The 27,107-nt window shown below is 39.3% G+C and overlaps 1 protein-coding gene across 15 annotated transcripts in view; it reads left to right on the forward strand.

The window, feature by feature from the left end:
* The first annotated feature begins 1,393 nt into the window (after nucleotides 1-1,393).
* Nucleotides 1,394-27,107, forward strand: part of BBX (BBX high mobility group box domain containing) — a 295,437-nt gene continuing 269,723 nt past the window's right edge. For 9 of the 15 annotated variants that reach the window (XM_055568048.1, XM_055568050.1, XM_055568049.1 and 6 more), the window contains exons 1-2: nucleotides 1,395-1,557; nucleotides 4,710-4,781. The gene's annotated coding sequence lies outside the window, so the exon portion shown is untranslated. Of the gene's footprint in view, nucleotides 1,558-1,945; nucleotides 2,086-4,709; nucleotides 4,782-23,308; nucleotides 23,478-27,107 lie in introns of those variants that run through there. The other 6 variants (XM_055568068.1, XM_055568069.1, XM_055568070.1 and 3 more) reach the window with 4 other exon arrangements.

The raw sequence follows: 27,107 nt of genomic DNA on the forward strand, positions 1-27,107 counted from the left end.
CGTACATACACACTCATTCGATAACTTTATGGATGTGAGAGAAAAATCTCAAGATAACATAAAGAAATAAAGAGGGATTTGAAGTAAGTTCTTTTATCCAGCTTTCCTTTAAGTTTTAAAGCTACACATCTAGGCCATAAAATCGTGGTGTTTATTTAATCTTCAAAATGTTTGTGTTAAGAATAATTCACAGACTCTTAAATCAGAAAGAACCTTAAGGAAACATCTAGAGCCTATGATAATGCCTGGTACACAGTAAATGCTGAATAAACATTTAGTGAAGGAATATTTAGGGAGAAGGTTCTTACTGTAACTTAAAAAAGAAAAAAAATGAAAACAAAATCCCAAACTAAATCTGAGCATTAGAGGGGCTAAATTAATTGCTCAATATTGTTTAGTGAGTTTAAGAGTTGGGTCTAGAATTTATTTTTCATAGTTTCCAGCTATGGTGTTTTCCCAGCAACCTGTTGACTTGCTTATATAGGACTGTCAAATATATATCTGTCAAAGACACATCATAGGAAAAAATAAAAATCAGAAGGCAAAGTCCTTGGGTTCACCATCTCCCAAAGTCACCCAAAATGCTCATATATGATGTGAAATATGTAGTGTAAATATCATATGTCTATAATATGCAAAATATAAATCTTGCATATATTGACTCAAAAGGTCTATTTTTAAGGAAAAGGGTCAATAGTCAACCTTTCATGACTTACTCTACTTTACAGCACTGTTTGTATGTGCACACAGGTGATCTGCAGTCCTCTGACCAGCTAGAAGTAGAGTGGCTGTTTCAGCAAAATGATTATCTTTGTTTCTGTGTATTGTTGTGTTGATTTTTCTCAATTTACCTACGAATGAAGCTTTAACAACCTCAATCCATTACCGTCCTAATAAACTTATCTTGGACTATTTTGGCCTATGTGATAGCTAACCCATTGACAAAAGAAATCCAAGCTGATAAAGGTTTTCCTGGCCACTTGTTAGCCAGGTCATGCTGTAAAATCATAACACAATGCACGCCTCTTCCATGGGGCACCACAAGGCAACGATTAAAAAAAAAAAAAAAAACAAACCCTCACTTCCATATCCAGTGGAGTTGTAGTTTATTACTATAACCCTCCCAAGTCAAAAGGACACCAATTTCAAGCCTTGCAACTTGGTGCAGACAGGGTTTTTCCCTCTCAACCCACTCTGCTGGGCCTCTCTACCTGTCCTCTCCTACTGTCTACAGGTCCCGAACATTAGAAAATAGAAAATGTGATGATCTTTGTGTGTCTCTGTAAAATGTGTGTATGTGTGCGTGTGTTTGGGTGTAACGGGCCTTCTGTTTGGTCGCGCGGCCTGTCCGTCACGGAGCGGGCCAATGGCAGGCTGCCTTATATAAAATGAGTGTTTTCAGTCTCTCCGGGTTGCATGTACTGTATGTGGAGCAGTGTACAGTGAAGCGGAGGCAGAGCGGCTCCGCGAGCTCCTCTCCACTTTCCCATAGAGAACCCCTGACTGGCCACTGAGGGCGAGCCACACACACGCCCTCGCGCCCGGCGAGCCCGCGAGGTAAGCGCCCCCCATCCCCAGCCCTTCTCGGGCGCTCTCTCCGCACTTTCTGTTTTCCTACTCACTTGAGAGCCGCCGGGCTGCAGCCCCAAGGACTCCGCGGCAGGAGCAGCGGCGGCGGCGGCGGCGGCAGCCGGTAGGCTGGACTTGAGGAAGACGGAGGGAACCCCGCGCGTCCGGAGCCGCCGCCAGCCGGCCCGCTCCCTGGGCACTTTCCCCCTCCGCCAAAACTTTGGGTCTGGAGAGGTCGGGGGCGAGGGTCGCGGCGGCCGCGCCGGCGGCGGGTGGGGGGCGCGGAGGCAGTGCCCTGCGGGCGGGAGGCTGGGGGCCGGGCTGGGGAGTAGTAGGCCAGCCGGTGCCAGGCTGCGTTTGCAACCAGCACCTCTCGGCACACAGGCAGCGCCGCCCGAGAGGGGCACGGGAGCCGGGGCGCGGGCAGGAGCAGCCCGAGGAAAACAACAACAGAGCCCTCACGCCGGCGGGCGGCTCGTGGCCGCCCGGGGAGCCCCAAACTTCATCTCGGCGAAAGTACGTGGAGCCCAGCTTGGGCTCGGCTGCCGGGGAGGTGGGGCCTGGGGAGTCGGGGCAAGGGAGGAAGGTACGAGCAGCCAGCCCTCAGTGGATTGATTGAACGTTTCGAGTGCGTCGGTGACCGGGAACAGTTCATCTGGAGAGTTGGGATCTGGGTGTTCCGGCCCCGGAGATCGGTGCCCTCTCACCCCCCCACCCCTAACCAAATGCGCGGCGAGTAGAGAAAGTGCTGTTTTAGTGCCAGAGTGGCTAGGAGGAAGAATAGGGGGAGAGGGGGAAGAGGGTGAGGGAGTAGGGGAGAGAGAAGAGGGAGGGAAAGCCGGCGGGGGGGAGGGAGGGCAAGAGAGAGAGAGAATCGGAGAGAACGGGAGAGAGAGAGAACGAGAGAACGCGAGGGAAGAGAGGAGGGGGAAGAGGAGGAGGGAGGCTGTGTCAGGATTTTGCTTGAATGTGGGATTATGTTGTGTCAATAAGTTTAAGGTGGAGGGAGCGAAGCTGGGGGTGGTGGTGGAGGGGAGGAGGAAGGCCTTGGCTGTTTAAAGTCTTATTTCTGAAGGTAAGTTATGGCATTGCATGGTCGCGATGACAGAAAACTTGCAGATCCTTTATCCGGGGATGGGGTCGATGGCTCTAGAAAGAGCTCCCGAGCCCCTTAAGCCACACTCGTGTTACACTGTTATTTGCTGCGATTCGGGTCGCTAGTAAATTACCGAAATCAGACTCGAGGTTTCTTTTCCTCCTCCACCTCGTCTCGCTCGCTCACCCTCAGAGATGTATTATTATTATTATTTTTTATTTTTTGGTATTGTATGAAACTTAACGTGAGTCCTGTAATTTACAAGGACCCTGAATCCAAGAATCTAGAACACGTTTATGTGTGAAATATCCACGATCATTTCAGCTAAATGAGGAAGGTAAAACGAAACGATGCAAAAAGCTAAGACACAACATGTACGACAGAGGAGGGGGGGGGGAGAGAGAGACGGAGAGAGAAGCTATTTTTTGCTTTCCTTTCTGTAGAAAGGAAAATAAAACGTGCATTCCCCTTCTCTCCCGGTGTGTAGGGTCTAGTCAGTATTTTAACTGTCTGAGGACAAATTAGTCCAGGTGGATCTCGTTGAAAAGTTTCGTGAGGTGGGGTGGAGGTGGGGGGGGGGGTACGAAGAGGAAGGTGGGTGGAGGTGGTGGGGGATGGGGACGGAGCGAGCTCTGCCTCTGCTAATGGTCATTGGCCTGGGGCTTTGAAACCATTGCCTGTCCTGCTAATGACACGTCCAGTTCTAGTCTCCCGGCCGCGGACGCCGGGCTGCCGGGGACTGGGGTACTTTCCCCGCGCGGGGAGGGGCGTTCTTCGCCATCCCTTGGGGTTGCCCACTCGCGGCGTGGGAGGCCCCCCCACGCGCGCCCCCTCTTATGCGCGCCGCCGCCACCTCTGCTCGCATGACTTTTGTAGCCAGCCCGCGGCGAGGGGGCGCAGGGGGTCCCCGGTGCGAATGTCCCCGCGCGGCCACCCAGCTCCCGCCCCACGCGCGCCGCGCGGTCCAAGCCCGGAATGGCAGCGCTGGGCCGGGCGGCCGTGCCTCCCCGGGGGGCAGCGGAGGCAGCAGCGGTGGCGGCGGGATCTTCGCCGGGGCCCGCGGGAGGAGGAGGAGAGGGAGGAGGAGGAGGGGAAGGAGGAGGAAGACGAGGAGAGGGAGGTGTTTTCTGCCCAGACCGCCGCCAGTTCGAGCGGGCACGGCGACGGGGCCACCCCACTCGTTGCTTCTCCGTTATGGAAAGGTGTTTAGCAGACTTTTACGCCCGGAGTGTGGGATTTACACTTCATTTTTTTCTCGCCCCTCTTCCCCAAAGCAAGATGGACTCTATTCCCTTTCTCTTTCTCCCTCTGCCTCTGTCTTGTCAGCCTGTAAGATCGACATTTTGTACTAAGATGCAAACTTGATGGTGACCAGCAACAAAGCCGGGGTGGGATCCCTCGCTCCCTTCCTCCCTCTCCGTTTCCCATCTCCCCCCACCCCGACCTGGTGGCCCTGCACTAGACACCGGGGGCTCTGGCGAATGTGTTCCCCGCTCGGTTCCGATCTCTAATCTCGGGATTGTGACCGGGGCCGGGCGTTTGGGCGACATATGTGGCCGCCCAGGTCTGCAGGGCTGAGGGCTGCGCTACCTGGACCCGCTGCCGTCGCCTTGCCACCTCCGGCCGGCTTCTGAGCACTGGGAGACTCGGACTGCCTGTCGATTGCCATGATTTGGTTCCTGGTGCATTTCTCCTGGGGACGGCGATCACTTGTGCAAGTTGATAAATGATCACGGCGTGGGTTTGGGGTGTGCAGAATTGATCAACTTTCTGCCTTGTACATTACCGGGAGTAGGGTGAAAGTGTGCTGGAGACACCCTAGAATGCCAACTGGGCTACCCTCAGCCTCTGCCCTTGGAAAACTGGGAGCTCTTTCCCTTAATTGCCCCACAGCACGTAGGGGTGGGGATGGCGAGAAGGAGTGGTTGGTGGGGAGCGGGCCTCCTGGGTTTCGGGGTCCTTCCTTCGTAGATGTTGCAGGAGTTCGCCCTCAACTGTAAAGCTATATCATACTGATGATGTACCTTTATTTGATACTTTATAGGTCACTATCATATGACAGAGGCTTTGCCGCAGTTCATCTTCCTCTCTGTGTACTTTCCACTTGCCTTCCTGAGTAAGTATGCAAACTCTTCATATAGGGAAGCTAGCTGATATTAGTAATGACCTAAGGGTCCTTACTGTACACGTCAGAAGATGCCTTTTTGGGCTGGTAGCACCCCAGAAATCTTGTCTCATTGAGTTTCCCATAGCAGATTTTTAGTATTTAGAATTCGGCTATGGGTATTATTATTTTAACATAGTTTAAATGTCCGTTGAATGTTTTTCTGCAAGTGTCATTTGAATACTTATTTTCTCTTTTTATTTCATAATGAAATTTTGCATAGAGTTGAAGGCCTAGGGAATTTGATGCTAGATAATATTGTAGAAAGATTGTAACTTGTGAGTGGAGAGAATTATTAAAAAACCCAAGGAAGCATTGCCCAGAAGACCTCTCTAAATAACAGTATCTGACATTTGTTTACTTTTTTCTGGGCACTCTTTTCTTGGGAACTTGTGCTGTTTATGACAGTTACCCTTGTAGTAGGGAAGGTGGACTGGGCAGTGTGGTAAATCTAGCATTTAGTATATCAGCTTGATTCAGAAGCAAATAACTGTCCTAATGCATTGAATTTGCTTCAAAACTTCTAAATTTGGAGAAATTGGGTATATCTTGACAGTCTGTGATGTGAAAAATAGCAACTTTGAAATCTGTTGCTAAGTACTCTTTTCAGATCTGTGCCCCTAATTGGAAAAGTTGGTGAAATAACGTGGGACAGTAAGTGCCTAAAAAGTTTGTTTTTGAGAAGTAGCCCTCTAGGTGAAAACTGAGGGTTTAACATTTGAAAGCAGCGTGGTAAGCCCGAACTTCAGAAAACCAACGTGTAATTTTGCTCCTCCACTGCGAGAAACACCTCAGGTATTCTTAAATTGCTGATAATTTAAGAAAACTGGTCATACAAATTATGTAAATCAGTTTTGGTGCTTTGTAATAGTATCATAATGAAGACAGACTGTATTTTGTGAATGAAAATGAACTTGAATTCAGTTTTCCATAAAAGAAAAAGAAAAGGGACCTTCTTTTGTTTTGTTCCGTGACTTGCTGTAATACTGTGTGTCACCAAAAGATTGTCTTAATATTGAGAGAAATTGAATTTGAAGACCAAGCTTTTCTGGTAGTTTTTCTGTATGGTAGCAAAGTATACTTTGACATTGCTGAGAACTTTAGATGATATATAACAGAAGCTCTGTATCCAGCTTTCTTTAATGGAATGTAAAATATCTTGTTATTTCAGATAGTTAGGAGAGCCTTCTAATACGTCACATGCATAACAGTCAGAATGAGATGGGTCTGTAAGATGAATTTAGTGCACACTGAAATATGGGATTTCAGCCTCTTTGATTTTTTTTTTTTTAAGCTTGTTTGCAAGAGAAGTTTTTCATTTTTGAACATATGGCAAGAGTATTCAAAATGCATTCCTGATTACTAAAGAACAGCACATTTATACATGTGAGGCACATTATTTTGTTCACTGTCGCAAACTTTTAATGTTAGTTCTTTCCCCATGGAAATGTGTTTTACCAATTCAGAATTTAAAATGGGAATCAGCAATTTCCAGAATAAAAGCAATCTGATGAGTTCTTGCATTTGTTTGAGATATCAAATAACTGCTTCATTAAAACAATATTTTCAAGCAAAGTCTTGGTCTTTGAAGTCAGAGTAGTTTTTATAGTGTAAAACTTGAAGTAGTGATTTGAAAAAGTCACACTGACAATGAAATACAAGTTATTTGGCTTGGTTTATACGGCTTAATTTTTCAAGATAAGATTTTAGATACGGGTTTTGCTTCTATATGGCCAAGAGTTTTCAAACCTCCTATTTTATTATTCTGCATACCTCTTATTAAATTCTGAAATGGAAATCTTAATTTGCATTTCACATTTATTGAAAGAGGGGTTCATCTATGTTATTTCTTAGTGGTACATCTTTGTATGTATTATGGCAGTTTTAGGAAGAATCCTCCTCTAGGGTCTTAGATACAAATAGAACTTTGCAATTTTGACACTTTCTTTTTTTTAATATCCATCTTGATTTTTATATCCAAATTGAAAAAAAAGTTCCAGGTTTATGAGTTTGTGAAGTAGCTCTGCTTTTAATGTATATCTAGCTCTGCTGTACAACTTGAAAAGTATGTAGGACCTTTGACCTTATAGATTTGTTCTTTATACTTCATCCATTGAGACAGATTTGTTTAGACATTGAATTTAAAACATAGCTCTGAGTGAAAGTGAGGATGAATATATAATTATGGCTTGCTTGTGCTGTAAGTAACTATGTAATTGATAACGTTTTTTGTGTATAGTTAAAGGACCAACGGCCTTAAAATAATGTGGCACAGCTCATGAAAGTCTAATTCATCAGCTAAAGTTTTTATAAAGCCATATTTTTCAGTAAAATTACAGATGTAATTTCTAATTATTAATCATCAGTCAATATACTTATGGTTTATGTTTTCCAACATTTCATAAAGAATGTGGTTAAAGCAAGGGCCATATTTTTACTGGGATCCTACCATGAATATCAATTACTTTAATATTAGAAGTCTTTAATAGAAGTGGTAAAGACTTCACAGTTCAACCCTATTAAAAGAAGTTTTTGAAAATAGCCTCACTATAGATATGGCTGTTTTTGCTATACTAAAAGAAATCCCTGGAATTACTAGTCCATTGCAAGAGTGCAGAAATGTTTAAAATTGTATTTTTAAATGTTCTGAATTACTAAATATAGGCAATTAATTTGGCATGTCGCATCACCACCAGTGTGGAATATATTTTAAAATTTAAGCTTAAACAGGTATTTAGCTTAAGAAGAAGACACTTTTCTTGAACTTGTAGTTTGAGGTCCACCTTGTTTTTAACATTTCCTTACCAAGGGCACCTTTTAAAATAGGTCTGACTGGTATCTTCTGTATTTTTAATCAGCCTTCCTCTCACTATGAAATGAAAACAGACCCAAATTATAAAAACATTGTAGTTTCACCCCTTCATTTTTATTACATGCCCCAAGTAAATTGGATGCAAGCGGTCCTCAGGCCATACTTTGAGAAACACTGCTCTGAAGGTAGTAAAAACTAAGGCTAAATATTGAATGGACGTTCTTCCATCTTGAAGATTCTGTGACTATAGTTCCATCCGTGAGCTTGTACTACCTCAAGGGCAGTCGCAACACACTGTGTCGAACTGTAGAGATTTCTATATTTTAAGTCATACCTGAGGAGAGCACCTTTTGCATTTAGCTTCTCAACATTCGTATGTGTTCATATTATCCCTTAGAAGGCAATTACAGTTTCTTGAAATGCCAGGACATCATTGTAAAACTGTTAAGATATATCCAGAAAATCCTCATGTGTTAATAGGGATTGTTTTCCTTTTTTTTCTTTCAAAGGAAAAGATAAGGTGAGAATTGAAATAAGTACCAATTACACAACAGAAATGCACGAGAAGACAAGCCAATAAAGAATTCTGTCTAAAAAGTGTATATAAACAGAGAATGAAAGAGTAAGGGAATGAAAGATTTAAAGGATTAAGTATAGACCATGAAACACTGACACACCTTCCAAAATATAAGTTTAATAAGTTAAAAATATATCAGTTCAAGCATCTAGATAGAGTGAAATAACTTCAGATCGTGAGGAGGCTGTATAAAATATAAAGTAAAATTAAGAATGAATTGCAGTTTAGGAAATCTTAGAAAAGTGAAAAGTATTGTAAAATATTGATTAAATAATTAAACCAGTAGTTAAATATAGCCCTTGGGTGAAAAGATCAGGGAATAAAACAGAAACTCCTGGATTGAAATAACTGAGATCCTGAAAAAGACACAAGTTTGGATATTTTGTAAAGGGAATAATTAAATAAATGATCAATAACTTATTTGAAAGAGCAAATAAGAATGGGGATAAAAGTTGCTTAAAACAACTGAATTTCTCAAATGTTTTTGAGACTTGTGGTAAGAAATACTTTTTGTATTCCAATACACATATAAAACCTGGAACAAAAGTTTCTTGAAACAGTACTAAGAGCAGTGCTCTGATAATTTCCTATTCCTGTCTAACCTTTATAAACCTAATCTGTTCCAAACTATTTTATTAAAAGACAGAGTGTCATTCATGAAATTTATTTTATGACTTAAATTAAAAAAAACACCGGTATGCTTGCAAAATATAGAAATCCCCAGCCCTCATCTTCATATTCTGATTCAGTGTATCTAGGGTAGGGCCTTGGAATCTGCATTTTAACTAATACTGCTGGTGATTCTGAAGCAGCTGTGAGGTCCCCTGATACTCTTGGAGGAATTCTCATTTAAGGGACTGATGGATAAAGATTGAATGGGCGTTACGTACTTGAATATGGAGTTAGAGTTTATTGACTACAGAGGTCTCTCTTCCGGAGCTTCAAGATTGTATGGCTGTATTTCAGTCAGCATGTTTACAATACTCAGAGGACCCTTATCCCCTCCATAGATGTTCCATTGTAGCAGGTATAGAATAGGAAGCAGAGGCTTTGCAGCTGAAGAGCCCTGGGTTTCACTCTTGATGGCTCTCTAGTTTATAAGCTGAGGGACTTTGGGCTTATATGGACACAGAATAAACTTCCATTATTATATGTGCAAAAGGGCATCTTAATATTTACCATACAGCAGAACGAGAATTACATAAGACAATAAGGTCTATAATGACCCTTATCCACAGACAGTACTCAATAGGATATGTTTTTATAGTTATATCTCATCTCACTCCAACTCCCACCAAGTTTGAAGTTTTTCAAGGCCGTGCATTTCAGTTTTTTTCAACTCTAGTATCATGAAGCAGTGGTGCATTTTTAACTGAATGTGAGGTGCTGGACAAGCAAGTTATTACTGAAGGAAATAAGAATAACCAGAAGGGAAGAAAAGAAAAAAACAGCTGAGGCATGCCACATTTAAGTACAGTGCTTCTTGAAGTTTGGGGAATGATTCTCGTACCTCTTTAAAAAAAGATAGAGCGCAGGACAGGACACCATTCAGAATGGTTAGTTGACAGCATTGGACTTTCTCTCAGGTGACTTTGATGCATCCTAGAATGTCTTAGAGCATCATTCCTCAAACTTTCTACCCAGACGCATGCGACTGATGTTTTCATATGGGACTCTATGATTCTTTGGTGATAGACATAGATAAATTATGCAGTTGACTATATAGGTAGTTCACAGTGTGATAAAGCCATTTCTTTCCCTTTCAGTAAAGTCTGTCAGAAAATAAACAAGAGTGATGTTATTATGATGAAAATCTTGAATACACCCATATATATACTTGTAAAATCCTTTAAACTGTGGTACATTAATTTTTCATAACTAATTACTTGGGGGCACTCTTCACAACCAGTTACAACATGTTTGTGTCAAGGCATGAAGATTGAGGAGCATTATATCCAAAGTTCATAACAAATTATATCATACAAAATGGCACTTCAATCGAAAAGAGAGACAAACTAGAGAGAGGATGGATGGGAAATACCCTAAATCCCTGAAATCTTGAACAGTATGAAAATCAAAAGCCTGGGGATATGCACCCTGTTGTTAAATGCAAGGGAAGTACCAAAGACTATTAGTACTATGGTTCTCAAATTTGAATACTCATTGCCTCTAACACCTACATTGATTTTTAAGTAGTCTCAATGTTCATTTGATTTATTTGAATAAATTAAAATGAAATAACCTTTGTATTTCCTAACTTTCTAGGGTTTTTTTTTTTTTTTGGCTGCACCCTGCAGCTTCTGGGATCTTACTTTGCTGACCAGTGATTGAACTCGGGCCTTCAGTAGTGAGAAGGCAGAGTCCTGACAACTGAACCACCCAGATGTTCCCTGGCTTTTAAGGATGTATTTGCCAGGAACATCTTACTTTGCTGAATTTTAATTTGCCATACTTTTTCATCTCTAATAAATTAGTAAACTGTATCTTGATCTGGAGTGGTATTGGATATATATTTGCAATCTTGTATCTAAAAATACCTCTGAAAAAGTAATGTTTTTGTTTTTCCAAAAGTTTGACATTAAAACTCACTTGATGTCAAAACCTGACCCAGATTGTCATGGGCCTGTTTAAAATAGTTTTTAAAGCCCACTTAGAATATTCACATATTTTGCTGTAAGTAGTAGTATGGTGCGTTATGAGGTACTAACCTAAATTGAGCTACGAATGTTACATAAAACATGCAATATGCTCAATCTGATCTTTTTAAAGCCCACAAAAAATCTGATGTGTACTTGGACCTAAGGGTTTCATATAAGGGATTGTGATCTTATTGTATTAACTTCCTTAGTTCACAAAGTGAAAATATAGGGTATTCCTACTCATTTAGCTCAATGAAAATCCTTTTGCTAATTTTGATCATTGATCATCTGAACATTTTGAGTTCATTGCAAGGGGATAGATCATGGAAGCCGTGTTAACATCATATATTAACTCAGACTATCTGTCTGTTGAAACCCTTGGCTTCAAATATAAATGTGGAAGGCATCAGAGGTTATCAAGACAAGGAAACAAAATGGTAGTGCGTAATATCATTTGTGCCTCCTGCATTGAGCAGAGTGAAAGGCTTGTGGGTAAGGAAAGCTTAGACACACACACATGCACAGTCACATGCACACTAGCTGAACCTCATCCATTCATTTTGACATTGTGATTCTTTTTTGGTTGTTGTAGTTTTTATTTTATTAAACAAACACACACTTATAGCTGTAACTTTTGAAACTTGTACCTTGTTGAACATTGCTTATAACAGTGAACAAAACTTAGATTACTTTCATTACGGTTTACTCTTAGGAGAAGTTTCATGAAGGAATTATATTTCCTTTATTACTCTGCTACTTGAATGTTTCTTTCCTTCAGTCAGAAAGGTAAAAGTGAAAGTGTTTTCTGCAAATTAGGTTTCCTCTCAGGTGAGAATGTTCCTGGGTTGTATTTTATAGAGGTCCTAGGTATCTTTATTTTTAATAATTAACTGTGAAATGCTGAATCTTTTATCTGTACTTCTAATTTCCTATAAAAAAGCACTATAAAATTGAAAAGTATGAAGTGAGAGTCTATATGACTCTCTAGGAATAAAGTAGTAGCTGTGTCTGAACTACTGTTAGGCCAAGACTTAATCTTCATTTGTTAGATTAAAACTATTAATGGCTAAAGAAAGTCTTCTTATTTGTTGATTCGACTACATCCTTTGATGTGGGAAAGCTACAGATTGAGTCATTCAGAGGGAGTCTTATTAGCAGTCCTGAATCTTTTAATATTAAAAATTGCTGAGTTGTTTTTCAGCTTTTGGTGAGCCTCTCAAAACTCACCCAAGTGTAGAGTTCTCATTGACTGCAAAGAGAATGTGGTGGAGCATGGAACAAAATGAGAAAATAATTCTCTACATCCAACTGTCAAACTTGGATTATATTTTGTGTTACTGAAGTTATTATTTTTTCTCTCTCTCCCTTCTGTTCTTCCTTTTCTCTCCTCCTTCTCTCCCCCTTTTTCTCTGTCCTGTTTCTCTCAGCCAGTTATATTCACTAATGTGCATCTGTGATACTGCCTAGAAATGTCTGAGAATGGGAATGTGGGATTGAACTTTTTTTTTTTTTACCATTATTTGATTTTAAAGATTTATTTGTAGCTTTTGAGTCCTTTTAGTATTCATCACTACATATAATGAAGTTGTCAATTATGAATTTGAGACTTACACAGTCCCTTACATAGTCTTTTAGGAACAGTTATTAGGTGCCGTTAGCACGGCTACGTGAAATAAAGGCACCTGTTGTTTTTATGAAGTAAATTCCTTATCCAGTCATTTTTGTTTTTTAGAGTGGTAGCATGATTACATGGTTTCACATATATTTAAGGGAAAATTAAATGCAGTTTTTAGAAGGGTAGCCCAAATAGTATTTCACTTTGGGAGGAAGGGAGGAAGATAATTTGCAGTCGAACTCGACCACTTTCACCCTTTGGGAGAAAGATATTTGGACTGAGAGCCTCCTTATGAAGTGTAAGTTTTATTTTTACTACTTTATTTTTCATAACAGCTTTCTGATGAGAGGTAACCCTGTTTTAATGACGAGGAAACCAAGTCTCAGGTTAAGTCATTTGTTGGAAGTCACACAGCTAGCAAGTGACTGTGCAAGGCTTAGAATGCCTGTCTGCAGTGCCACTGTCTCCTGGGCTTGTTCTCTGCATACCTGCTTTTAGGACCACATTCCAAAAGGTTACAAATGAACTGTTTGAGGCTACTTCTAGCTAAGAATTACCTCTAATTTTTCTTTCTCCTGAAAGAGAAATCATCTTCTTTTTGAAGTGAGGGGGGTTGGAACACTGTCCTCTATCAATCTTAGGAAAGGTAGATGAGAAAGTCTCTGAGCTGGGTCTGGTTGTCAGTTTTCGTCTGTGAGGTCACAATCAAAGACGAAACTGGCCTCAAACTTAGTTTAGAAATTGATAGTTAGAGAACTTCCTTTCTGTTTGGTGTATCCAGGATAGAAATGTCTAATAACAACAGTTACTGATTTCATTATTTGTTAATTCCTTTGGTACAGCAGTAGTAGCAATCATCATTCATTCTTCATAAGAAGTTGTTTTTCTTGCTGAATAGTCTATATGTTTTTAGTCTGGTACTCTTAAATACTTAATCAGTGAATATATTTTACAAAAGGAATTTAACATAGTGTTATAAAATAGTTTTCTGGAATTTGGTTTGAAAAGAAATTCAGTATTCATGGAAAAAAATTATTAAGCAAATTTCATAGACACATTGCAGAGTGTTGTTCTAATGAGCAAACATGAATTAGAAGGTCAGTCAAAAGTTAACCAGTTTTCAAAGTGATTTCTGGGTATTTTTGATTTATTTTATGTAAGAAACTTGTTTCTGCTGTGATAATTTTATAGATTTTATAAGATTTTATAAATTACACATTTACATACATGTAGCAAATGATTTAAAAAATACAAAGTAACATGTTGCTTTTTTGGTACTGAGAGCCCTATTCACCTGAAATTAAATTCTTTTATCTTTGCAAATTCAGCAAAGTTAGAGCCGAATTCAGATATAGGAAAATAAAAAGTTTGTTGTTCTTTTTAAATGACTTCTCTTTTCCCCTGAACCCTGAAACATAGAAATAGGATATTTTTCTGTTTGGGCAAAGTAGTTTCTGTGGATGATAATCTTATGAAGAGTGCTCTTGCTGGGTTCTGCTCAGTGATGCGTTAGGGTGTGTCAGGCTTCCATTTCTTGTCTTTCATCCCCCCTACAATAAAGTACTTCCATGTTTCTCATTCAGGTAGGCTGGTAAACTGAGTAAGTTTTGTGGCATCTGATACCTTTTTTTTGACTTGTTTTCTTGAGTCATGTTCAAAGATCACTTTGCATGTTATATAATTTGGTCAAGTATAGGTGAGATTCAGGTAGCAAAAGCTTACCGATTGAATTCACTGGTCATGTATTGGGTAACTACAGTGTATTGATGCTGATTTAAACTTTGAGGATTTAAAGATGAATATAGAACAGCCCTTATCCTCAAAGCAAGCATCTTCTACTGACTGGAAAAGTCCAGTAGATATGAATGTATATGTTATTCTGTGCTAATTGTTCTGAAAGATATGGCATAAAATAGTACTAAGTAAAAACCACTTAAAAATTGGCCAGTTCCAACATAGGAGCTGACATTGAAATATGGAAAGGGTTTCTTTCTGTCCCACTATATATGTCCTAACTGCCATCAGGGTTATAAACTCATTTGGTCCAAGCACCAGAGTGAATTTTAAAAATTAGACTTTTGACCGTAATTTGGCTGGCATTTCTTTAATTATTATTTTGGCATTTAGTCTAGTTATTTTTGCATTTAGTGCATTATTTTGGCTTTTAGTCTATTTTAAAAACCAGTGACTTTTTGATGAAGTTTTCAACCTATATTAAGTTACATTGCAGTCAAGTGTTTTGGGGCTTCCCTGGTGGCTCAGATGTAAAGAATCTGCCTGCAGTGCGGGAGACCTGGGTTCGATCCCTGGGTGGGAAAGATTCCCTGGAGAAGGGAATGGCTACCCACTCCAGTATTCTTGCCTGGAGAATTCTGTGGACAGAGGAGCGTGGCAGGCTACAGTCCATGGGGTCGCAAAGAGTAGGACCCGACTGAGCAACTAAAACACACACAAGTGTTTTGGACTCTCTTTATTTTTACTTTTTTATTTATTACTATTAATGTCACAGTCTGAAAGGACAACACTTTTGAAGTAAAGGGAACGGTTTGAGGACTCCACGCACACCAAATCATGTTAAAAGTATAGTGAGTAGAATAAGTTTGAGCTGTGTGTTCAAACACATTCTAATAAAAATGGTGTAAACTACTATTTCTAACACTGTTTCTTACTTACATGAATATACTAGTTAAAGTATATTTATTAATAAGATCTCAAGCCCAGACTCTAACCAGGTAAAAATGTACTTTTCTATCCATGAGAAATTATGGATTAAAAATTATGCTTAGTGCTTCCCTCAAGCAGTTTTCAGGTTTTCCAGGATGTTTTCAACCTTTGTTACAACTGTGGTGTCTCTCACGTCTTAGTAGCACAACCTGTAAGCGCACGTGAGCTTCTCTTTTATGCTTAGTCATCTGGGTTCTGGTCTTTGGATTTCCCTTTGACTTGATTGCATCTTCAACATCACATTTTAAAATCATAACTTTTGTATTTATTACACCTCAGGATGTATTCATTTTTATCCAGTTTTATTTGTGGCCCTCTTTTGACTGGTCATTTCTGGACATCATCAGAGTTTAGATTAAAACTTTGTTTCGAAAATAGTGTGTGCTCAATGTTCCAGATGCCAGCCCTGGGTGCTTTAATAAAAAGTACATTCATAAGCAAAATCATAAGGAAGAAACTGATCTGGGAAAATATTTCTTGGTACGCTCACACCATTGATAATGACCCTAATGTTTACATTAAAGAAGCAAAGAGGAATGGAGAAACACAGAAAAATATTTTGTGAGTCTTCTTTCTGTTCTATCATGGGGCTCTTTGGCATCATGGAAGTACAGTTACTCAGATCTCATTTAACAGTCCTCATGGTAATAATGAATTTCTCTTTTAAGTTTTGTATGTGGATATGCATTCTTGTCTCATTTGGTGCTATACATTCTTAGTTGTCCCACACAACATGTTCAGATTTGTTGTAAGGTCCAGGGTTTTAAAAAGTTTTAATAATTTTCTACCTATAGCCTGTGCATAAATTTAAATCCATACAGAAGTCTTCTGTAGCTTGAAAGGTCTTGGGAATGGGTCTTGAGGAATGGACACAGTTATAGATCTGAGGATCTGGTCTCACTCACAGAGTGATGAGTTTACTGTGTCATAAATCAGTGGTGGATTTTATTTCTTGAATTCTTTTTAGGTAACCATATGTATCATTCCTGACTTATTTCAGCTACAGCTATCTCATCATAAAGTCTGATATATAGATCTCAATAATTAGGGTGATTGGCGCTTTTCTTCATTAAAGATGTTTTATTGAAAAGTTTTGACTTCCTTAGTTTTTCAGAACTAACTATATATCCTTATTGACAGATTATAATTTCAGAGCGTTTCATATGTGTTTCTAATTGATCTTTAGTTAGCAGTGGGTACTTGAAGTTTTACCATTCCCAGGTCTTAGTAGTAATCAGTGATCTGTGAAGTACACAGAGGGGTGCTGCATAAAGGAATCCAGTGCTGATCATTATAAAGAAGAGCGATCTTTGGTAAAGCAAATGCTTGGTGCCTCTGTCATATCTGTTTGGTAATTCCGGGTTCCGTATATTGATTTGTCTTTATTTTATACAGCATGTATTTATTGAGTACTCATTATATATAAAGCCAGACGAGGAATTCTGGGGCTCGCAGAATAAAATGGTAGTGGCTCTGGCTTCAGGATGTTTCTGGTATAGTAATGACACACATATACCAGATGTGGAATAGAAAGGAACAATGCTGTGATATCCGTGGACACAGGGATGGTGAATATATGGTTGTTAGGAGACAGTTAGGGAGGAAGATTGAGATGGATGTGAACTTTGGTTGTTTAGTTTAATGTTTAGGCATCCTTGCCAAAATGCTTTCCAGGCTAGTGGGAAGTCCAGGCTAACCCCATCGTGGCCAGACAGTTCCTTCTAGTTGTGTCATCATTCAAGCCAGTGGTCTCTGGAATTTTTAAGTGCTATCCCCTTCAGTAAATGGATTTGAGCATGTATCCTCAGTGTCTATATGTTTATTTATAACATACATATATTGAGCTATTAATATATAATGTGATAATAAATGCTTAGAAATAAAAAATAAACTTAATATAAAAATATTTTCTTTTGAATATAAAGGAAAATTATACTATTTCCTTCTTACCTACTCCAGTGGGCTAAGTCTTATTCATGTCTTGGGTCTCAAGGACCCGATTTTGGACACCACTGGTCAAAATTGGGCAGTGTCACACCAAGTTTTGCCAAGTTCCATGAGCCCAAGGACTGTTTTGCTTCCTACTGTATCATCAGCACCTAGAACTTGTTAGGAGTGCAATGGATACTGTGAAACAAATCAGTGGAATTAGTCTAGTTAGTAGGGACGAGGACCGAGTCTAGCTCATCGTGAAGGATCTGATAATAGTCAATTGTTGTCTGTTGCTGTATCTCCTGTACCTATAAAAGTGCAGGAACTCAAAAAATACTAGTTCACTGAGCCTAAGGGTGTGGACAGTGTGTAGCTCATAATGAGGGATCTGCCAGAGTCCGTAGAAGGACACGAAAAGGTAAATTCCAGGAGGTCCCCTAGAGCAGAACAGTCTATGGAGATCAGTAGGCAAAAAAATACAGCCAGTGTGGCGAAGGGGTTACAGTGTTAGTAAGAACATTACGGAGGAATGGCTTCGGTAACCTCACATCTTAAAAACTGTGACCCTCGTAAGCAATAAGATCTGGGTTTTACTTATCTTTGTACCCACACTGCGTAGAACAGTATAGTAGGTGTCTGATTCACTTTTGTTGAGTTGCTCTGTTTTATACTATGTCCTGAATATAGGAGGTTCTGCATGTTCAGGAATGGCTCAGTGGAAAGATCAGAGGCCTGTAAATGAATCCTGCCCTGATTGAAGCAAAGCCAGTGGTTCTGGGATTACCTCATCTGCAGACATGGTTTTAAGCCTTCACAGTGTTGCCTGCACAGAGGTGCTCTGGTGACCACAACTGCCAAATCATATTTAGCTGTTTGTTATTAACAATGTCGTTATTAACATACTGCCATCGACACGTTATCAATGAAGAAAATGGAGTTTGTGACAGAATTATTTCTTATATGCTGTCATCCTATACTGTCTTCCCTCATCAGTAACGCTGGCATAATGTCATGGAGCACCTTCCTGTGTACTATTTCATTTAGGACTGAATGTATTTACAGATAAATAAAGCAAGGTAGTTTGTATTTCCCCTCTTATTTTTGGAATTTTCTTATTCAATAGACTTCCTCTTTAAAAGGTAGTAAAAATTCTAGTTTTGTGGTCATAAAATAAACCTGTCATGCATTTTATTGAGCGCTGTTAGGGTTGGGGGGAACAGATTTCCCCTGAGAAACAGCTCTGGCATTAGCTCTCTCCTTTAGAGGCTGGCCAGACGAAGGCATCCTTCTTCAGCTGTGACACAGTCAAGACAGGTACCCCCTTACTCCCTCTGCAGTTCAGTCTCATTTAGGGCATGTTTATTTAAAGCAGTTTCACATCTGCACAATTAATAAATTACTGTGCTCTAATTTGCATTTCTGATGTCTCGTAGTAAGCACAGCAAGTTCCCCTTTGCCCTTACAAAAACAGTTTAGTCTGCCCAGGCTTCCTAGAGCTGAATAAAAATTTTCTCTGAGGGACTTCCCTGGTGGTCCAGTGGTTAAGATTTCACCTTCCAGTGCAGGGTGTGTGGGTTCGATTCCTGGTTGGGAAGCTAAGATCCCACATGCTTTGTGGTCAGTAAGCCAAAGCATTAAAAAAAACAAGCGGTGTTGTAACAAATTCAATAAAGACTTCAAAAAATGGTCCACATAAAAAAAAAATCTTAAAATTTCCTCTGAGAGCCCTCCTGCATCTGTATCATAGTCTCCAAATAAAGACTTAAAGTAGTAAAATTTCTTTGCTTTCATCCTTTTGGTCATTAAGTCGTCAAATCTTTCTTCACTGTAAGTTTGTCACTCTTAAAGGCACAGTAGTAATAAATGTCAAACTTGTTATTGCAATCTAGAGTTTACACTGTGATTTCACAGACATCTTGCTTGCTCTTTAGGCTGTGAAGTAGGGTATCATTATTCCCATTTTTGCAGATGAGGAAACAGGTTCAAAGTTGTCAAGTGGCTGAACCTGAGTCAGAGTTTGCAGTGGCTCCCCTGAGGCAAAAACCCTGTCTTTTGTTCATTCCTCTAGAAAACTGCCCACTGTGAAGAGCAGAAGTTATCTTACTTAAACTGAGGTTTCGTTTTCTTACTTTCAACCTGATAAGTGATTGTAAATACCTGGAATGGCAGTGCCCTAGACATTATGGTTGTTTTGATTTTGAATGCCCCTGTGGGCTATAAAATATCAGTGGAATGGACCTTAAATTTCTGGTGTATTTAAATTTATTTGTATATTTAAGTAAGTGTTCTAGATCATGTGGAACAACTGTCCATTTGACTTAACTTTTTACAATTTGTAAAAAAGTTTGTAAGAGTTTACAGTTAGTGAAAAAGATGGAAAATTGAATGCATCGGGACCACACACTGACAAAGAATGTGCTTTCAAGTGTATATTGCAATTCTTAAGTGAGATTTGGATTATGTATTGGGGCCATTTTTTCCCCTGTGAGACATATTTCTGAAATTATCATGAAAAATCATTGGAAAGTATCAATTGATATCTAAATACCTAAGCTACACCCATTTCTAGAACACATCTGTATTATAATGTGATATCAACTGGTGTTTTCAGAGAAGTGGTGGCAAGTGTTTTTCTTTTTAAGTTTAAAAGGCATTTTAACTTGGCACAATTATTCAATTAATATTTTACATAGTAGGAGAGTTTTATTTGTTAGAATCTTATCTCAAAGTTCCCAAAGAGTAAAGAGGCCTACTTATTATTGTACTGTGGAAAAATGATGAAAGATTGATTGCATTAGGTCTCCCAGACCTTTTTTTATTTAAAGATTTAAGGCCTGACATGAAATTTATCAATTTAATTTTCATAATTTGATTTTGAAGATTTATACTAACTGCGGGATATGATATAGTATTTGTGGATAAGGAAGTTTGTTGAAGAAGAAGCGTAATTTGAAGAAAAACTAGAGTATGTATTTATTGAAGAAGACTTCTAAAGATGGAAAGAGGTAGAAACTGTGAACTTTTCTTAACTATAGCTTTTTATTTAAAATAAGGTATGAAAATAAAAGTCATGAGGATAATTAGGTAAAGTTCCTCCCTATCTTCAGTTTTTAAGCAGTTGAATCCTGTGGTCCCTCTCTTTCCACTTTGAAACAGCCTGGGAGAGAGGAATTATCATCTCCATTTTAGATGAGGGAATTGAGTCTTAAAGGCTCGGCAAGTTGCCCAAGGTCATTCTTCCGGTAAGCGGTGGAGCTGGCATTCCATTCCAGCTCATTCTGAGGAGGCCACGCTCCTACTCACTCTCCCCTGCAAGGCCCCTCGCTGCTGGCGCAGCCTTTGTACCACTTCGTAGTAACCTGTACTCGACGTGACTTCCAGCCCAGGATAAAAGTACCTCTGCTGTCTTTGTGGAGCACATAACTGTATTCACATTTGCTTGTTACTTATTTCTTAAGTCATTCTAAGTATATGGTAAACTTCTAAAGTTAAAAAGGTAGTATTAATATAGTATTCTGAGGTGAAATATCTGATTTTTTAAAAAAAATAGCATTGTGGTGCAAATATAAAAAAGAAAATAGGTTTGAAATTCAGATAATTTTTAAAAAATATTATACGTATGTATTTTTTCTTGGCTGGGCCGCACAACCTGTGGGGTCTTAGTTCCCTGACCAGGGATTGAACCTGTGCCCCCTGCAGTGGAAGCTCAGATTGTTAGCCACTATACTGCCAGGAAGTCCCTGAATTCAAATAATTTGCATTCAAAGTGAATAACAGAATTTGGGCTCTAGAAGGGACATTGCAGATGATCTTGGAGTCTTATATATGTCATCATTTTAAATTTGAAGAAAGAAAGACCCAGATTAAGGACTGGGACCCAGGCCATGTGAGTGGCAGAGCTGGAACTAAGATGTAAGACTTCTGATTTGGTGTTTTGCTAGAAAAATCTGCTTAGCTCCAAAATGACGTAGAAAATATTTTTAGTCCATTGATGGCACCATTTTCACAGCCGGAATATGTGACTTTTTTTTATATGTTGTTTATAAATGGTTGAAAATATTAGGTGTTATTAGAGCTCTATGTAATACATTATACATGCTAACGATGAAAGCATTTTTTATCTTACTAGTTGATTTCTAATTTATTTAGTAGTATAACAAAATTTTGGTAGCTAACAGATACATGGGCTTTGGTGTAGTTCTGTGTCCTGTGAAAACAGAGGAAGAATTTCCAAAACAATAACACATTGTTAAATGGCATGCCAGTTTATCAAATGCCATAAGTTTATTATAGTCTGGTCTTAGGAAAAACCATCCTAGCCTTATAGCAGCTCATCCTAATCTTAAGCAAAAGAGCCACTGAAGTTATTCAAGGACTGTTAGATTTTGTTCTGTCCAAGAAAGTGTAAAGTTGTTGATCAGGAGAAAGAAGTTTTTAAACCCTAACAGTGTTAATTGTGGAAGAGTGATTTAACTGATTTGTGTACTGTGACAGCTCATGGTGGCCTTATTAAGAAACTACCATAGTGACCACATACCTTGTAACTCGGACTGCTGCTGCTGCTAAGTCGCTTCAGTCATGTCCGACTCTGTGATCCCATAGATGGCAGCCCACCAGGCTCCCCCATCCCTGGGATTCTCCAGGCAAGAACACTGGACTGAGTCCTCTCAAATGTAAATGTACTAAACATTGGTGAGTTAAGACCCTCCATCATGTTTTCAAGGTTTGTATGTCTGTTTCCTTTGGGAGAAATTAACCCCTGGTTGCTCAGATGGTAAAGAAGCTGCCTATAATGCAGGAGACCTATGTTCAATCCTTGGGTCGGAAAGATCCCCTGGAGAAGGAAATGGCAATCCACTCCAGTATTCTTGCCTGGAGAATTCCATGGATGGAGGAGCCTGGTGGACTACAGTCCATAGGATTGCAAAGAGTTGGACACGACTGAAGCAACTTAGCATGCACTGCAGTTCAGGGAGGGAGCCTGGTATGTCTTATGAGAGCATTGCTTCTGTGAGTTCACCTGCCATCCTCCAGATGGGAATTTTCAGAGAATAAGAGCCACGTTGTCCCAAAAGCTGCTTGAAAACACCCCTTTCTTGATATATTCTAGTTTCAATTGTTGGAAGATTGTCATAATAGATTGATTTTGTTAGAACAAGACACTTGATTGCCTTTAGGCCAGGAATTGTCATAATAAATATATAGAGCTCTGCTCTCTGACGTGAATGGCGCCCCCTAGGATTGTGCACAGCACAACTTGAGCAGCCATATGTGAACCCTGCAGGCAGTTGTATCCAAGGAGATTGTCTTTAGACGTCAGATATTAAAACATCACGTCTAGAAAACTATAAATACAATTCTCAGATACAAAATGCTAGTTATTTATGAAATCATTATTTTTTAAGTTATAAACATAATAGAAATTGTTTCTGTTGGAATGGAGTGGAGGCATTGCTTTGCCTCTGCAGTATACTGACAAAAGGCTGTATATTCTATTACGCAGCTCTTGGCCCAACCAATTTAATATATTTTCAAAGTTAGTCTGTCTTTTAGAGTTCTGACTAAAGAAGGGAATTTTTGACCTTTATGAAGGACCTTTCCTTTATTAGATGGGTGCAGTAATAGAATGCAGAGTGACTTTAAGCATCCACCTCTTTTATCCATCATTAAAAGTTAATTGTCATCTCATACAAGTGCAACTTGATGGGATTTTTAACGTACCAAAAATTGGCAACCTGTGATGAGGAAAAGTATGTCCTGTGAGGACTTGAGTTAAAAGAAGGAAACGAAAAATGAACTTTTATAAATATTAAATAGCAGCTAAATGGAAATAAAAGCTTTTAATTTTTGTGGGAGGATGGTGATAGCAGATCAGTACCTTATGTTTAGTTGGAAGCAGAAGGTTTCAGAATGCAGGTTTACTGACGTAAGAGTAAACGTTTGGGTGACTTGGGATTGTCGAGGTTTCATCCCCTACACATTTGGAAAGATAATATTGCATTCACTGTCTTTGTGCTGGTCTGTGGAATTATTTTCTTAACAGGAGCAATAATTACTTTTCTCATTCTTATTTAAGGAATGGCAATCGGTGGGATGTTCAGCAGGAAATCCATTACCCTGTTTGTAGTCTTTGATGCTTCCCTGGTTGAATTTGAGTCTTGCCCAGGAGGTAGTGATGATGCATTAAGTAGCTGAAACCATCTTTGTGCTGGGTCTTTCATTCAGCTTGGTGATGTGACTGTAAATTACTACACTCTAAACAGATTTTGAACTGTGCTCAAGTACCAGTCCTTTTTAGAATTTGGGAGAAAGGACAGTAAAGTGTTGCTTGTTTGCATGAAACCTCCAGGTAATCCTTAACCTTTTACTTTTATTTTAGGTCCCACTCATCCGTCCAGGGCCTCCCTGCCGGCTTCCTAGTTTACAGTGGATTGATTTGATAACGTGAAGTTTATTTAAATTAGCACCCCTTTCTCTGCCATCTGAAGATTGGCTTTAAGACCTGGGAGCCACTAACCACCCATATTTTGACTCCTCAACTCTTTTAGACTTGCCTAAGATGACATTCATTCTCTAATCATTCCTGGCCATAAATTGCTGGTTTCTAAATTTCATTTTTTGTTGTTGCTATAATTTTGGGAAATGTTAGTGTGCATAGCTTAAGGACCATGTTTTTTAAAGCCCTTTGTCAGAACACTCGTCATTTGCTTATTGTTTACTGACTAAATAAAACCCAGATTTTTTAAGATTTCATGATACACAGGACTACATGATTAAGTAAATCATTATCAAGTGGTTTAGTGACAAATCATTTTAGGAAATATGATAAACTCATTTTATCTCACATGAGACAGATAATTTTTGCAAGAAACTCATATCCTCTTTTAGATTTCTTTTTAGGTTATGATTATGAGAAAGATTTGGACTTTTGAGCTAAATAACAAAAATTTACCTTCATAAAACCTGTAGTAATAATAATGCAAGATTTCTTTTGTTAAATATGTCTTATTAATTTAAAATGTATGAATTGTTGATCAGATTTGGAAAACTGGTTGTCTTGCTGGGCCTTTCATTAAGTATACGTGTAAAACTATCCTATTTCATTACAAAATGTGATACAGTTATTATACTTGAAAATAATGTATGGTTCCTTAATCTCCCCAGCCCCTGCTGTATATTCAGAAGGAAAAGTGGTTATATTGATTTGTTTGCTGAATAACTTTACCCAACCAGTTTCTGTTATGGTCTATTAACAGAACTGCACTGCTGGTTTACTTGTTCTGACTTGTGAATAAAGAGTGTTTTAAGTAAACTTCATAATGTTCAAGATAGTTTGAAAGATTAATCAATTCTTACTTCCTTGCTATAAAGTGTATAAGTGCTATTCAAGTAACAATTGCCTGAACAAGCTGTTTTGTATTATAATGAGATAGTGCTAGAAAAGTATTTGACAACATGAAATAAAACTCAAACATTCTCAACATTTTTAGATGTATACTACAGATATACTATACATAAATAATATATAAATTTCCTTAGCTAAATTTAGGATGAAGGCATGAATTTTATAGTTTCCTGTGGAAATTTAAGATAAGTTTGAAATAATTTACAACAGTTTTAAAACTTAGTAAATTAATGGTATTGGTGACTGTTCACTAAATACCAGTTCAATGAATGAAATTACTGAACTTTGTCTTATTTGTTGGTGATGATTGTACCTTACATGACCCAACAGTACCTACTTCAATATTTATCAAGTAAAGAGGCATTTGGCAGTTAGTGGATGAATGACATATAAGGCTAAACGCAGAGTCTTGTGGCTAAGATCTGACATGAAACCTATCCCAGTTGGTTTGTGTTTTATATTTGTCCTGCCCTTCATGAAATGAGGGAAATCTGACATAAATGTTACATATATTTACTACCTACTTATATCAGGCACTCTAATGTGCGCTTTCAGATGTCTCGTCTCATAATGGGTTTTTGCAGGTAGATATAGTTTATCTAAGCACCCACTTCTCCCCTCCTCCACTTCCTTCACACATTTTGCAGCTGAGCCTCCAAGAGGAGGAGTAACTTGCTGGGATGACGCAGGAGGGACCAGCATCTAAGTCCAGAGCCAGTTCCTTTTCCAGTGTCCGGACTTAACCAGGGAATCTTAAGCCTGGACTCTCTAATTTCTGATTCTTGGAAAGATTGCCTGATTTCTTTTTCATTATTTAAATGATATTCTGGATCCAGCCACACTCTCAGAAACCTAGTTAAGTTGGTCTTTTAATATCTACCTGGGAGGCAGCATGGTTTAAAAGTATCATTGTGTGAAGACAAGCCTTGTTTAATATCATCTCTGCCACCTCTTATTTGTGTGAGTTTGGGCTATGCACTTAACCCCTTGGTACTTTGATTTTCTCACCTTTAAAAAAGGAAACTGATAGTTACTTTTTAAAGTTATTTTGAACATTAAAAGGTAATAACCTATGTAGAGCAGTCAGGTACTTTGTGTATAGATGCTTAGCAGCTATAAATTATATCCCTTTTTAAAAAGGACACTCTTGGCTCTGTTAGATGTATTCAATACATTGTGTTTAGTGTGTGTTCATTTTTCTGTTAATGTGTATAACATGATCTTATATTTACATACATTTCTGTGTGAAAACAAAAACTGGAAGACAGCTTTCTCAGGGGTGGGGGGAACCATATAATGGACAGTATTATATGTTTAAAGATAAATGATAAAAGAACTAGCACTTATTCAACAAACATTTGTTGAGCTGCTGCTATGGGCTAGGATCTCTTCTAGTCTCTGGGACTATGGTAATAATAATAAGATAGCTAAAAAATTGTTGCCTGAATGGAAGGTACCTTCTCATGAGGGAAAACAGACAATAAAACAAGGAAGCTGTATATGTTAGATGGTAAAATGTTACAGGAAAAAGAAAGCGCAGGAAGGAGGAGTGTGGCATTGCAGTTTAATCAGGTGGTTTGTGATTAGAGAGAGGTCAGGAATTGTGCAGGTCCAGGAGGAGCTCGTACAGAGATGGAGAGCAGAGCGCAGTGCTGACCTCAGGAATGCCCGGCTTCTTCCAAGAGCTGAGTGTCTTTTTCTGCACCATTTGTGGAGTGCCTCTGGCAGTCTTGGAGACATTCCTGCTCAACATGAAAGGTGGTACAGAAGTTTGTACCTGGTGGCAGGCTTTGGGGGATCTACTATTATGCTTGGAAGAGGAGGCCTGGTACTCTGGATGGCTTTCTCTGTAGTTGGCAGAATTAGGGGCAAATCATGTACATTCCTTGCAGCTAAAGTGCTCACTCATTCTTCTCAAGATTTTCTTTGAAATTCCCTGATGGCAGTTGAGTGAGCTAGTAAGACGACCTTTCAGACTGAGAAGAGTGTCTTGAACAAGTGTGCTGTTCTTTTTTTTTTTTTTTTTTTAGTATTTATATATTTATTTATATGGCTGTGCCGGGTCTTAATTGTGGCATGCGGAATCTTTAGTTTTGGCATGCGAACTGTTTAGTTGTGGCATGTGGTATCTAGTTCCCTGACTAGGGATTGAACCTGGATCCTCTGCATTAAGAGTGTGTAGTCTTAGCCACTGGACCACCAGGGTAGTCCAAGTATGCAGTTCTTAACTGCCTTCTTTTCCCACCAATACTGAAAGTGAAGAAGGGTGCGTTTAAATTTTAAGGTAATTGTAATCTATGAATCAAGATTGGAGAAGGCAATGGCACCCCACTCCAGTACTCTTGCCTGGAAAATCCCACAGACAGAGGAACCTGGTAGGCTGCAGTCAATGGGGTCGCTGGGAGTCGGACACGACTGAGCGACTTCAGTTTCACTTTTCACTTTCATGCATTGGAGAAGGAAATGGCAACCCACTGCAGTGTTCTTGCCTGGAGAATCCCAGGGACGGGGGAGCCTGGTGGGCTGCAGTCTTTGGGGTCGCACAGAGTCGGACATGACTGAAGCGACTTAGCA

Source organism: Bubalus kerabau, chromosome 2 (genome assembly GCF_029407905.1).
Source record: "Bubalus kerabau isolate K-KA32 ecotype Philippines breed swamp buffalo chromosome 2, PCC_UOA_SB_1v2, whole genome shotgun sequence".
NCBI lineage: Eukaryota > Metazoa > Chordata > Mammalia > Artiodactyla > Bovidae > Bubalus > Bubalus kerabau.